Below are 13,041 nucleotides of genomic sequence, written 5' to 3'. Positions count from 1 at the left end.
AATTTTCAGTCCTGTGCCGCAGGGCTGTGAGGTGTTTTTTGTTTCTCAGGATTTTCCCCCTAGGACTTGATGATCTGATTTGCAACTGTTCAAAGGGACAATTGAGGTCATTCTCTACCTACCAGTCGAGCTCAAAGTTCAAATCTGGTCCCCTCAGCGATCATTCTGGATAAGATATAATGAGAAAGAGACAAGGCAGGGATCAGATGCCCTTGCTCTATTAATACCCTTCCTCCATTTCCTGAATTAGATATGTATTAGCTGCATTTTCGGAGAAGGCAGTGGCACCCCACTCCAGTACTCTTGCCTGGAAAATACCATGGATGGAGGGAGGAGCCTGATAGGCTGCAGTCCATGGGGTCGCTAAGAGTCGGACACGACTGAGCGACTTCACTTTCACTTTTCATTTTCATGCATTGGAGAAGGAAATAGCAACCCACTCCAGTGTTCTTGCCTGGAGAATCCCAGGGACGGGGGAGTCTCGTGGGCTGCCGTCTATGGGGTCGCACAGAGAGAGTCAGGCACGACTGAAGCGTCTTAGCAGCAGTAGCAGCAGCAACTGCATTTTAGAAAACCCCCAAAATTCCTAAAATAGTACATATTTATTACTTTTGTAATCAGAAAAAAAAAAAAGCAATAAAGATACTTTTTTACTTCCAATCTTATCAGAACTTTGTGGGGTTTTTGGACTTCTAAACTCCGTAGAGCGTGCTAAGTCGCTTCAGTAGTGTCCCACTCTTTGTGACCCTAAGGACGGAAGCCCACCAGGCTCTTCTGCCCATGGGTTTCTCCAGGCAAGAATACTGGAGTGGGTTGCCATGCCATGCTCCAGGGGATCTTCCCAACCCTGGGACTGAACCCACATTTCTTACAACTACCTGCATTAGCAGGAGAATTATTAACCACTAGGTCCACTTAGGAAGCCTCCGTAGAAGGGACACCAATGGGGCACAAGAGACAGAAGGGAAAAAGGATTTCAGGGCCTTGTCCATCTGGAAACTGTCATCACTTGTCATAGAGGTGGACTTGGGATCTGATAAAAAACATCATGCCCTGCTTCTTGAGCATTTTCCCAAGAGTCCATCATGAGCAAAAGACAAGACAGTTCCTTTTTCTGGAAAGATATATCTCCCGATGATCTATGTATAAGGCCACAGTCTTTGTAAATATATAAAAGTCCACAGTCTTTGTAAATGTAGTTTAAATTCAAACTACATAAAGACTGATTTTCTACCAGTCTTTCAGCATCATCAACTGGGAGATTTCTCACCCTCTCTCTGCCCTAAATTGCTTTCTACCTTTCTGACTATGTTCCAGGCACAATGGTCCTCTTTCCATTCAAACCTCATAGTCTCTGCACCATTCCCCTGCTAGGAATTTTCTTGCCCCAGCGCTTTGTAAGACCAGCTGCATCTCACCATTCAGATCATATGCTGACTTCACACCTGACTTGGCACTGACATTAAGAAATTCCAAGCTGTGGAGCAAAAGCAACATAGGCCTCAGGTATTTTATGGGTTTGGAGGCTGTGTTTCTCAGTAATGCCCCAGGAATTCCTGACTGCTACATGCAGGCCTGCTGCTGCCTGAAAGGTCTCCCAGCCAGCTGGATGGGTCATTTCAAAAGAACTCCTCTGTTGAAACCCAAGTCAGTGCTTACATTCAACTTGAGCCTTTCGGATTGTACGGCAGCTATCTTCAGTTGTATTTGTTGGCATTTAGCCCATCAACACTATTTGCCAAGGTTCTTAAAATTGTCATATCAGTGACTTGATTTCCATGCTTATTGGTCTATACTGTCACTGTTCTATTAGGAAATCTTCCCCCAAAGCTTGTATTAACCTTATTCACCTACAGGAACATCATGTTCTTTTGGGTATGGTGAAAAAGAAAGGACAAAAATATATGGAAAACATAAAACCACACTATTTCTTTGAAACTGTTGAATAATATTTTTATTTCAGCATTTTAAAAATAAATGCCCCAGAGAAATAGAGGATTTATATTTATTCATTCATTGCGGCTGGATACAGAACAGAAACGGGGCTTTTGAGGCTACATTATGGGCTATAGGATTTGGATTTTACTCTGAATTTTTGAAAATACATTAGAAAGTTTTCGGTGTGTCAAGATCTTAAGCAGGGTTTTTAAAGCATCACTCTGGCCATTGTGTAGATAATACACTGGAATGGGTGCAAGTGAGGCGTGGAAGCAGGAAAAGCAATTAGGGATACTGTAGCAATACACTAGTAGGAAAAGTAAATAAACATGATTGGTACAGTGCTTGTCACACAATGACATTCCACCAACATTTGTTGAATGAATAAATGAATGAGCAAATGAAACTAACCTTCAGTTATTTATCTCCTAGAGGTCAATTCAGTTCATTTTATCTATAAGTGTATTTCTTATATGTATGTACTCTACAGTATAATAGCTAACTTTTATATTTTCAATGTAACCTATACAATTTGCTTCTGAAACTACTACTCTGTTAGTTCTTACTGTTAAAGGATTATCCATATTTGTTTCTCCCTTTTGAATCTGGGAAGATACAATCCATACTCCATGCCTTGTATTATAAGCACATGCATAAACACACACACACATGCACACACATTTCCTGCCACCTCACAATCACACCATTAGAGTCTGGAGTTAGCACCTGAAAATCTTTAGCAAGGATCTAGCTGAATGTATTCTTACATTTGCACACAAGTTCAGTTTCTGGAATGTCATAGCCATGCTTCTGTTTTGCTATAGCTAAGTATAATTCTCTAAATCCAGGAAAGTATACTGATGGGAAAAAATTTTTTTTTTTTTTAACAGACACTGGTTTGTCCAAGGAACATAGGATGAATTAAAGGAGGAAGATCCTGGAGATGAGAATCTCCAAGGTAGCTTGTTTAAAATCCTAGGTACCTAGATTGCATAGGTGGTTGACAGGTTTGACTCTTTATCAGCAGCTGCAAAGATCCATGTACATATTTCTAATTTTGATGAGGCAGAATTTTAAAACTCCCACCTTAGAGGCTAGTGTGCAAGAGAATGTCATCCAGCTTGAATACAAGCCCAGCCAACCCCTATGAGTTTCTGTTCAATATGACCTTGATATTCTCTACTGTTTGTGTTTATGTATCTTATGGGGACAATATTATGCTATCCTTGTATTTCAGAATTACTCAAGTCAGTGGACCTATTCTTCATAAATGCCGAAAGCTGGAATTTGGATATGTAGCCAGTATAGTGAAACATCCAAATAGAAATGACCCATGGTTGAAAATATTAGATCAAGAGGGGAGGGTAGAGTTGGGGAAATTGAAGCCCTGTAGATAAATGAGGACTTGGAGGAAGGAAGAATATAGAGAGAACAGAGGCCCTCACTATCCCACTCAGCCCTTTAGCTTACTACCCTGACTGACTAGTTTCTCTGACCCATCACCCTGCTGCTTCACCTCTGAGTCTAGGCTTGTCTGCCCACTCCTGGCATTTCATCTTCTGCGATTCCTCAGCCTGCCCTGAACAAGTGCTAGCTCAATTAGGGAATCATCCTAACCACTTGGTTCCCTTCCTAGAGGTTTGAACTCTGGGCTTCCATCCAAGATTTCCCCCTCTATTTCACTGTCAAAGGCTCAAGATTCAAGTTTTCACCTCAGCAGAATTACAATCATTACCTGTGATTGAACTTTCGGGTAGCAAACAAATAGTGAAATGTTAAATTCCAGTATCGGTACACTACATCAGTTGCCTGACCCCAGAGCCCCCAGTTGAGTTCAGTTCAGTCGCTCAATCATGTTTGACTCTTTGTGACCCATGGACTGCAGCACGCCAGGCTTCCCTGTTCATCACCAACTCCCGGAGCTTACTCAAACTCCTGTCCATCGAGTCAGTGATGCCATCCAACATCTCATCCTCTGTTGTCCCCTTCTCCTCCCACCTTCAATCTTTCCCAACATCAGGGGCTTTTCAAATGAGTCAGTTTTTCACATCAGGTGGCCAAAGTATTGGAGTTTATAGCCCCTAAGCTCAGTTTTAAGAAAAATCTAAAGGTAGGATAAAATGATCTGCACTTTTAAAAGGTTCCTCACAAATGTTCCCTGAAGTAGCGAAGATACTTAGCATAGCCCTAAAGAATTCAATCTACAAAAAGGAGAAAAAAGGTAGAGGAAGACAAGCATGTGCAGAACTTTTAGAAAGCACTACTGCAAGGCCCCACATCTTGTAGTTAGTAAGGTGCCCGGGGCAGAGGTAAGACCCTCTGGGCAGCAGAGGGTCCTGGGAGCCAAGGCCCATGGACTACAAACACACGCAAGAGCCCAGAGGGGCAGAAGTGGGACAGTGGTCAGCAGCACCAAGCCAGAGCAGAATAAAAATGAGACTGGGAGGCAGAAGCAGTTGGGGAACAAGGAAGGTCTGTGAGCTGCGCTTGGGGCAGGGTGTCTGTATGTACTGGGCTATCTTGAAGGACTAACAAAGGCAGCAGTGGTGATTGTGTTCGCCTACAACACTGCCACTCTTATTTTCTTTCAGAGCCAAGTGACTGAAACTGGCTTGAATAAAAAAGAAAAGAGTTATTTTAAGCATTTCATCCTTATTGATGACTTCTCTTTCGTTTTGTTTTGATGACTTCTTTATATTTTATGGTTTTCTTTTGTTGATTTCCAACACAGATCTTTTTCCTTTCTTTCTTTCAAGTTTTTACTGGGTTATAACGCATGGACATTACCTGTATAGGGCTTGGGGAATTTTCACTAACTGACCACATCCTTGTAACCAGCACTCTGATCAAGAAACAAAACCTAACTAGGGCCGGAGCCGACCTCCAGTCTCCACCTGCCTAAACATAACTGGTGTAGATCTACTGTGCAAGAAAGAAAGAAACAAGGAGTTTACCCTAAAGCTAAAGGGGTAATAAGAGCTAACTCACAAATAACCCAGAATTTAGATCACCTACATTGTAACTCCAAAGCCAACTATAAAAAGTGGAGGGGAAGGAGACAAAAGAATTTTATTTCGTGGACAAGTGCACACAGCATTCAGTTTACAGCTTGACCAGATATACCATTTGTGGATTTTTGTGGGTTTTCCCCTTTCATTTAAAATTAAAGAGAGGCCTTCTAGACATTCAAACCCTCTTGACTACATTTCCTTATTTAGCTGTCTCTGAAAACTCTCTAACTGGGGGGCTCCTGGAATTAACGACAGGGCAGTGCTTTGATTTCAGCTCCAGTGAGGAATTAGAAGGGAGAGAAGCTCCTCAGGTTCCCTGTGAAGTGACCTTCAGCTCATCTACATACCAGAACCCTGGAGACTTATTTAAAACACAGATGCCAGGCTAACTCCTCTCCTGAAAGTAGCTTCTTTGGGGTGTAGGGGGACCAGAGGAGTGAACACAGGTATGCCATTATTATCTGATTCTCTCCATCAGACCAGCTGAGGTCTGGAGTTGGGCTCTGCCAGAGGACCTGGGCAGCATTCTAGGAAAAAATGCTTCTTACGTGTTCATCTTTGCATGATGATAAAGTTATCAGAAATAACATCCTAAAGGAATGTTAGACAAAGGTTGTAAGGAGAGTCAGATTTCTCAACTGAGCCTGGAAAAGTACAGAGCCCAAGGAGATGGGAACAGGGGAGGTAAAATGAGACAGGAGGTTTGAGGCAGAACCTGGAATAGCTACAGAGCTGCAGGGCAAATAGTTAGAACCAAGTTTTAGCGATAAGGACCACAGCTTCATCTGCTAAGGATTCTTGCCCCCCAAATTGAAACTGAACCTGACCATACCTCATTTTCTATCATGCAGTTACTGATTTTCAGGAAATGCAGAGGATGGAAAAATAATGAGGTGTGGGGTTGCAACTGGTAATATTTGGAACATGGGAGAATCTGTGAGTGACCAGCTATTTGCAATTACAAGGAAGAAGGTAGGTGGAGAGTAGAGGGAGAACCCATAAGACATCTGAGACAAATGAAACTAATCACAGCATGTGGGTGTTATTTAGGTCATAATTCAACCTACTTTAAAAATTTTAAAAACTAAAAATGTTTAAATACAATTGTGGGACAATTGGAAGATGGAATATTGAACAGATATTTGAAGATAATCGAGAAATAGAGTTTAAAACTGTATTGTATGATAGTTATCTTTTAAAAGACTCAGTCCTTAAGGGCATGGATCAGAATCACCTGGAGGACTTGTGAAAATGCAGATTACTGTGTCTAACCCCCAAAAGTTCCTAATTTTGTAGAACTTTCCTGGGGCCTGAAAATTTCCATTTCTAACAAGCTGGATAATGAGTACATGAGAGTTCTTTATTCCTGTTCTCTCTACTCTTGTTATGTGTGTAATTTCTATTTTTAAAAGGGTTTATTTAAGATAAAGGAAAAGAAAAAAATTGAAAAAGTGTTTGACAATATCCATTTCTGAGTTTTAAAAAAAGCTCTCAACGAACTAGAGAATACAAGGGAGCTTCCTCAACTAAATAACAATCTATGAAAATCCTCAGGTAATGTCATACCTGATGAAAGACCGAATACTTGCTCTCTAAGATCAGGAACAAGACAAAAATGTCTGCTCTTACCATTTCTATCCAACATTGTACTGGAGGTTCTAGCTAGCACAATGAGGGAAGAAAAGGAAAAAGCATCCAAATTGGAAAAAATAAAACCATCTTTTTTCTTTTTTTAACAAGTGGAAAGGTTTATTATGTACATAGAAACAAGAGCTTGTGACACTGTTGAATGGATAGATGCAGATCAATAGAACAGAAGATGTATGACTTTGTTGTTGTTTGTTTAATTTCCAAAGTCAGCTTTAATACAAGAGACTTAAATAGCATTTCCCCAACAGTAGCTGGATCTTTCTAGGTAAAATGCCAAGAAGCATTTCCTCTAACAAGTCACTGCAATCATTTTGGATAATTCAGCAGTCCTTCCTTTGTCCATCACTTTTTTGTTGTTGTTCTTGATGATTCTCTCAGTTTTTTAGCTGCCTTTCTGATAACTTCAACCAACTCCAGATATTTCCTTCTAAATAATTTCACTGTTATCTGTATGGTTCTACTTAATTGTATTACAATTATATGTATGTAAGTTTTTTCACCTTAGATTGAGAACTCATTGAGGTTGGGGACCATGACTTAGAGAGTAAAACCATCTTTACTTACAGACAACTTGATAACCTACGTAGAAAATTCTACGAGGGCCATCAAATAGCTACTAGAACTAATGAGAAAGTTCTGAAATTCTGTGGCCAAGGACAGACACTACAGTTGGGTAGGAGCTGAAACGCTGTGAGGAGGGGCTTTCGATCTCTATTTTCTGAAGCCTCTAGGAGCTTTTGTTCCTTCTGAGCTCGCATCCTATCACAACCTGGGGGCATTCCCTGACTAACGTTGACACTGAATACTTATTCCTTACCTAATCATATTCTCCTTACCTAATCATATTTCTCCAAGGAGAGACTTCTTACAGCAGCAGTTCTCAAGCTTGTCTGAACATTGGAATCACCTGAGGAGCTTCAAAAACTCCTGATCCCTGGGTTCCACCTTCACAGAGTGATTTAATTATGGACTCATGGATTCCTTGTTTATTTAATGAATTATGACCCATTACTGTCATTGTCTTTTTGAAACCAGCTCTTGTATTGTTTCCACATGTCCCCATTAGTTTTGAAATGGTGTCTTTATTTTCTGCTACAAGATATTTTAAGCTCATCAAATATATTTGCTTCTCCAGACCCAGAGTTGACCATTTCTCCAAGGAGCACCTATTGCCTTTAATTGGAAATGGTATTTATTATGCCTTTTCTCTTTGATACAAACAATGAAATTTTTTTTATCTTTGTCTGCCTGACTCTTGCATCTATTTCCAGGTTTGTTCTAAACTCATGCAGGTTAAAAATAGGTGCTATTATTAACCCCTCTACCCCTCAATGCCTGACCCAGTGTAATATAGAATAGGCTCACAACTTATCGTTACATTACTATATTGAGTCAACAGATATTTTTCAAATGCTTACACTGTGCTAAGAACCCAGGATTAAAATTTGAAGCAAGACAAACAGAGTCATGGCCTTCCTGTGGTTACAGTCTAGTGAAAAAAGCACATATGAATCAGAAGATTATATAAACATTTAATTAAAAACACTGTAAGTGCTCTAAAAAATAGGCACACTGAGTTCTAGGCATACATCAGGGAGTCTGATATATTCTGGGTTGGGAAAGTTTCCCTTAAAATAGGAAATGAGGGACTTCCCCAGCCGTCCAATGGTTAAGACTCTGCTTCCACTGCAGGGGGTGTGGGTTCCACCACTATTTGCAGAACTAAGATCCCACATGGTGTGATGCAGAGAAAAAAAAAAAAAAGACAAAAAATAGGAGTTACTCAGTTCAAAGGAAAGAGGATTTTGTGTGTGTTGGGGGCAGTAAGGGAGTAGTGGATCTAGCAGTTTCCAGACTTTATCTCTTTATCTAGAGATAAAGAGAAGAACTCGGAATATCTGAGAAACCAAAAAAAGGCTGAAATCTTTGTTCAGTCATTGTTCTTGTTCAGTCACTAAGTTTGTTCTACTATTTGCAGCCCCATGGACTGTAGCACGCCAGGCTTCCCTATCCTTCACTGTTTCCTGGAGTTTGCTCAAACTCACGTCCATTGAGTTGCTGATGCCATCCAACCATCTCATCCTCTGTTGCCCCCTTCTCCTCCGGCCTTCAATCTTTCCCAGCATCAGGGTATTTTTTTAATGACTCGGCTAGGATAAGGAGCTGTAGGGTAGCTGGTCAGCTGGGCAGACGCTGACTCTGCAGGACCTTGAAAGCATGTTCAGGGTTTCACTTTTTATTTTCCAGGTAACTGAAAGCCACTGAAGGGCTCAAGCAGGAAAGAGACAATATTTGATCTATATTTTAAAATGAATATTGACAAATGCAAAAAAGACTGGCTGAGTCAAGGGCACACATCAGCACTCCAGCTGAGAGGCTCTTTGCAATCATGCACAGAGAGCTGACAAGTAACATGTACCAGGGTGGTAGCTGTGAAACCTCACTGGCACTCCCTTTCCCTAAACCTAGCACATGCCTGGTGGGCTGCAGTCCATGGGGTCGCAAAGAGTCAGACACGACTGAGCGACTTCACTTTCACTTTTCACTTTCATGCATTAGAGAAGGAAATGGCAACCCACTCCAGTGTTCTTGCCTGGAGAATCCCAGGGACGGGGGAGCCTGGTGGGCTGCCGTCTATGGGGTCGCACATAGTCAGACACGACTAAAGCGACTTAGCAGCAGCAGCAGCAGCACATGCCCATTTTGTGGCCCATTTTAAAGATTTCGACAGACAATAAGAAATCGAGTTATTGAGCTCCTCCTTGAGCCCAACCCAACCCTGGATGCAGCCCCCACTCTATCTGTTCCCCTTTTTTCTTTGATAAGGGAAAACAGAAATTCCTCTTTTATTTGAGAAGGGAAACACAGAAGTGAAATTGGAGTTGATAATGGTGGGAGTTTAGGAACACATAGATACACCAAGCCAATAAACAAACATGCTTTAAAAGCCTACAAGGCAGGGTAGAGGTCTCTGGAGGAAGGGAAAGAAAAGGATAATAGCTGGAAACTTGTTTGACTGTTTTGCTAGGAGGAGGAAAAGATGGGTGAGAGGATTAGGGAGGGAAGTGTCTGAGCACAGGGCTGAATGTCACCATTTCCTTACTTCCAAGGATCTGCCTTTTTGCCCTCATAAATGTAGCACTGAGGGTTCAGAGAATAACCTGAATGATTCCTTAAAACTATATATAATTTGTGAGCCATGTGGAGATGCTCTAAATTTTTTTTTAAGCTTTCCAACTCTTTCTACAATGCTAGCAGAACTGACAGCAAATCTGATTGACATAGTAATGCAAAGAGGAAGGAGCAGCATAATGTTACCATCTTAACCATTTTCAAGTCTACAGTTCAAGTAGTGTTAAGTACATTCTCATTGTTGTGGAACCAGTCTCCAGAACTAATTCTGGTGAAACTGAAACTCTGTACCCATTAAACTCCCTACTCCTCTCTTCCCCCAACCCCTGGCAACCACCTCTACTTTCATCTCTATGAAGTTGACTACTCTATGTACCTCATATAAGTGGAATCACGCAGTATTTGTCTTCTTGTGTCTGGCTTATTTTACTCATCAAAATGTCTTTAAAGTTGTAACATGCCTACAGAATTTCCTTCTTCCCCCCGCCCCCAACTGCACTGCATGGCATGCAGGATCTTAGTTCAATCTTACTTCTCCAACCGCAGATGAAACTCATACCCTTTGCATTGGAAGCACAGAGTCTTAACCACTTCCCCACCAGGGAAGTCTTAAGAAGTCTTCCTTTTTAAGGCTGAATAATATTCCATTGCATGTATATGCCACAGTTTGCTTACCCATTCATCCTTTGAGGGACACTTGAATTGCTTCTGTTAGGTAGTTAGAATAGGAAAAAGGAGTCCAAAATGGCAGTGGCTTAAAGACAAAGAAAGAGAAAAGCCCACAAAAAAGGAACAAAAGAAAATCTGGAGACCAGAGTGAGAACTTCAGGCAAAACAAACACAACCCCTTTCTTGGTTAGCCCAATTTGCATAGGGCAGGCTTAGGGGGAGGAGACAAAACGTGTAAAAAGAGGAAGCCAAGACAGATTGAGGCCTCTCCTTTGGGGTTGGCCCACACTCTAGGGTGTATTTTGCTTGTGAAATAAAACTCAGCTGTTACAGAGCTGTAACACTGGTCCACCATTTCAAATCTTTGCTGTGGTGAGACAAACCCAAGGAAATTACACACTCCCCTGAAGCTTCCATCTTTTGGTTAGAGTAAAGAATGCTATAAAAGAACTGACTTGTGGTTGCCAAAGTGGAATGAATTGGGGGAGGGATGAAGTGGGGTGTTGGGGTTAGCAGATGTAAGCTTTTATATATAGAACGGATAAACAATAAGGCCTTACTGTATAGCAAAGGGAATATATCCAATTTCCTGGAATAAATCATAATGGAAAAGATATAAAAATCAATGTATATATGTGTATAACTGAGTCACTTTGCTGTACAGCAGAAATTAACACAACATGGTAAATTAACTATACTTTAATCAGTCAATAAAAGGGGAATTAAAAAAAGATTACTATGAACATGAGTATACAAACACCTCTTTGAGACCATGCTTTCAATTCTTTTGTATATATACCCAAAGGTGGAATTGCTGGGTCATGTGGCAAGATCAAACCAGTCAATCCTAAAGGAAATCAACCCTGAATATTCATTGAAAGGACTGGTGCTGGAGCTGAAGCTCCAATACTCTGGCCTCCTGATACAAAGAGCTGACTCATTAGAAAAGACCCTGAAGCTGGGAAAGACTGAGGGCAAGAGGAGAAGAGGGTGACAGAGGATAGGATGGTTGGATGGCATCACTGACTCAATGCACATGAGCCTGATCAGAATCTGGGAGATAGTGAAAAACAGGGAACCCTGGCGTGCTGCTGTTCATGGGGTTGTAAAGAGTTGTACACTACTTAGCTACTGAACAACAACAACGATGGTAATTCTATTTTTAATTTTTTGAGGAGCTACCAAACTTTTTTCCATTTCAGCTGCAAAAGGATTTCAATACCTCCAATTTACCAACCTTTGTTATTTCCTGTTTGTTTTTTTAAAATAAGTGAGGATGTGTTTATTTAAGTATACATATTTATTGCAGAAATTAGAGATACAGAAAAATATAAATGAAAGAAAAAACAAAAATGCTTTAAAATAATCCATTTTAAAATGAGGAAATATAGGATTGCTATGTAAATAGCTGTTTAAAAAAATGCAAAGAGATTAGTTAATAGAAAAGTGAGCAAAGGATAGGCACAGGAAGGTGGCCAGGGATGAAAGAGAAGTGGCCAACATGAAATGTGAAAGGGTTGGTATCTGGTATTGTGGAGACAAGAGCAGGAGCCTGCATAGTTCACACTGGCTACTTCTACCTGATGAGGACACAGTTGAAGGGACTTCATTCAGCTACTTCAGCTGGAGGGGTGTCAAAGACACTCTGTTCTGTCCTATACAGACTGTAACCCCAACTGGTTTATCCACTGAACACAGGAAAATGGAAGCTAGACAGCCAAAGGAAACACTGCCTTCCCTAACTCTGAAACCAATGATATATTTGGAATGCTCCACAGAAGATACAGAAATGAACTGAGCCCTTTAAAATCTCTAAAAACACAAATGATATGGTTAAAGCACACATTTTGTTTTAGAGATAAGAATGCTGGGAAACAATTTTGGAAAAGCAAGAATATGAAGCACTCTGTCCATACTGTGATGCCAGACAATAGTCTGCTCTGCATTCCCTGTTGGTTATCATACTGGGAGCAAAGCACCTCACCAGGGGAATGCCGACAGCCCAGGGCCTCCTACTGGAGTCTGAAGCTATGTGGTGGTTTGGAAACAAGCCCTCAAATGCATTGAAGCACCTCCCCTAAAGAGGTGGGTTGTCTGTCTCCCCAGTGAATCCAGGGGGCTTGTGACTGTTTCAGCAGATAGAATATGACAGAAGTGATTCCATACGGCTTCTGGAACTGGGTCCTAAAAGGCCATTCAGTTTCCCTCAGTTTTCTTGGACCACTCACTCTACAGAAGTTCCTTTACTGGGTCCTCACTCCAGAAACCCAGCCTCCATGCTGTGAAAAGCCAAGCTTGGGAGAGGCTAAGTGTTGGTGCTGGTTGACAGCGCAGCGGAGCCCAGCCTTGGGGACATTTCAGCCCAGGAGCCAGATGTGTGGATAAAGAAGCCTCTAGATGATTTCAGCCCTCAGCCTTTCAAGGCATTCCTCACCTTCTGAATCTTCAGAACAAGAGGCCCCAGTCATCATGGAAGGGAAATGAACAATATATGCTGTGTCTTGTCTAAATTCCTGATCCAAAGAACCTGTGGACCTTTGTCTTTCAATGCCACTGTCACTGTCTTTGGGATCATTTGCCACATATATGTATATGTGTATATATATATATATATATATATATATATATATGACATATGTCT

This window comes from Bubalus bubalis, chromosome 19 (assembly GCF_019923935.1).
Source record: "Bubalus bubalis isolate 160015118507 breed Murrah chromosome 19, NDDB_SH_1, whole genome shotgun sequence".
Taxonomy (NCBI): domain Eukaryota; kingdom Metazoa; phylum Chordata; class Mammalia; order Artiodactyla; family Bovidae; genus Bubalus; species Bubalus bubalis.
The sequence above is the reverse complement of the archived record's forward strand: the minus strand, read 5'-3'. Positions refer to the sequence as shown.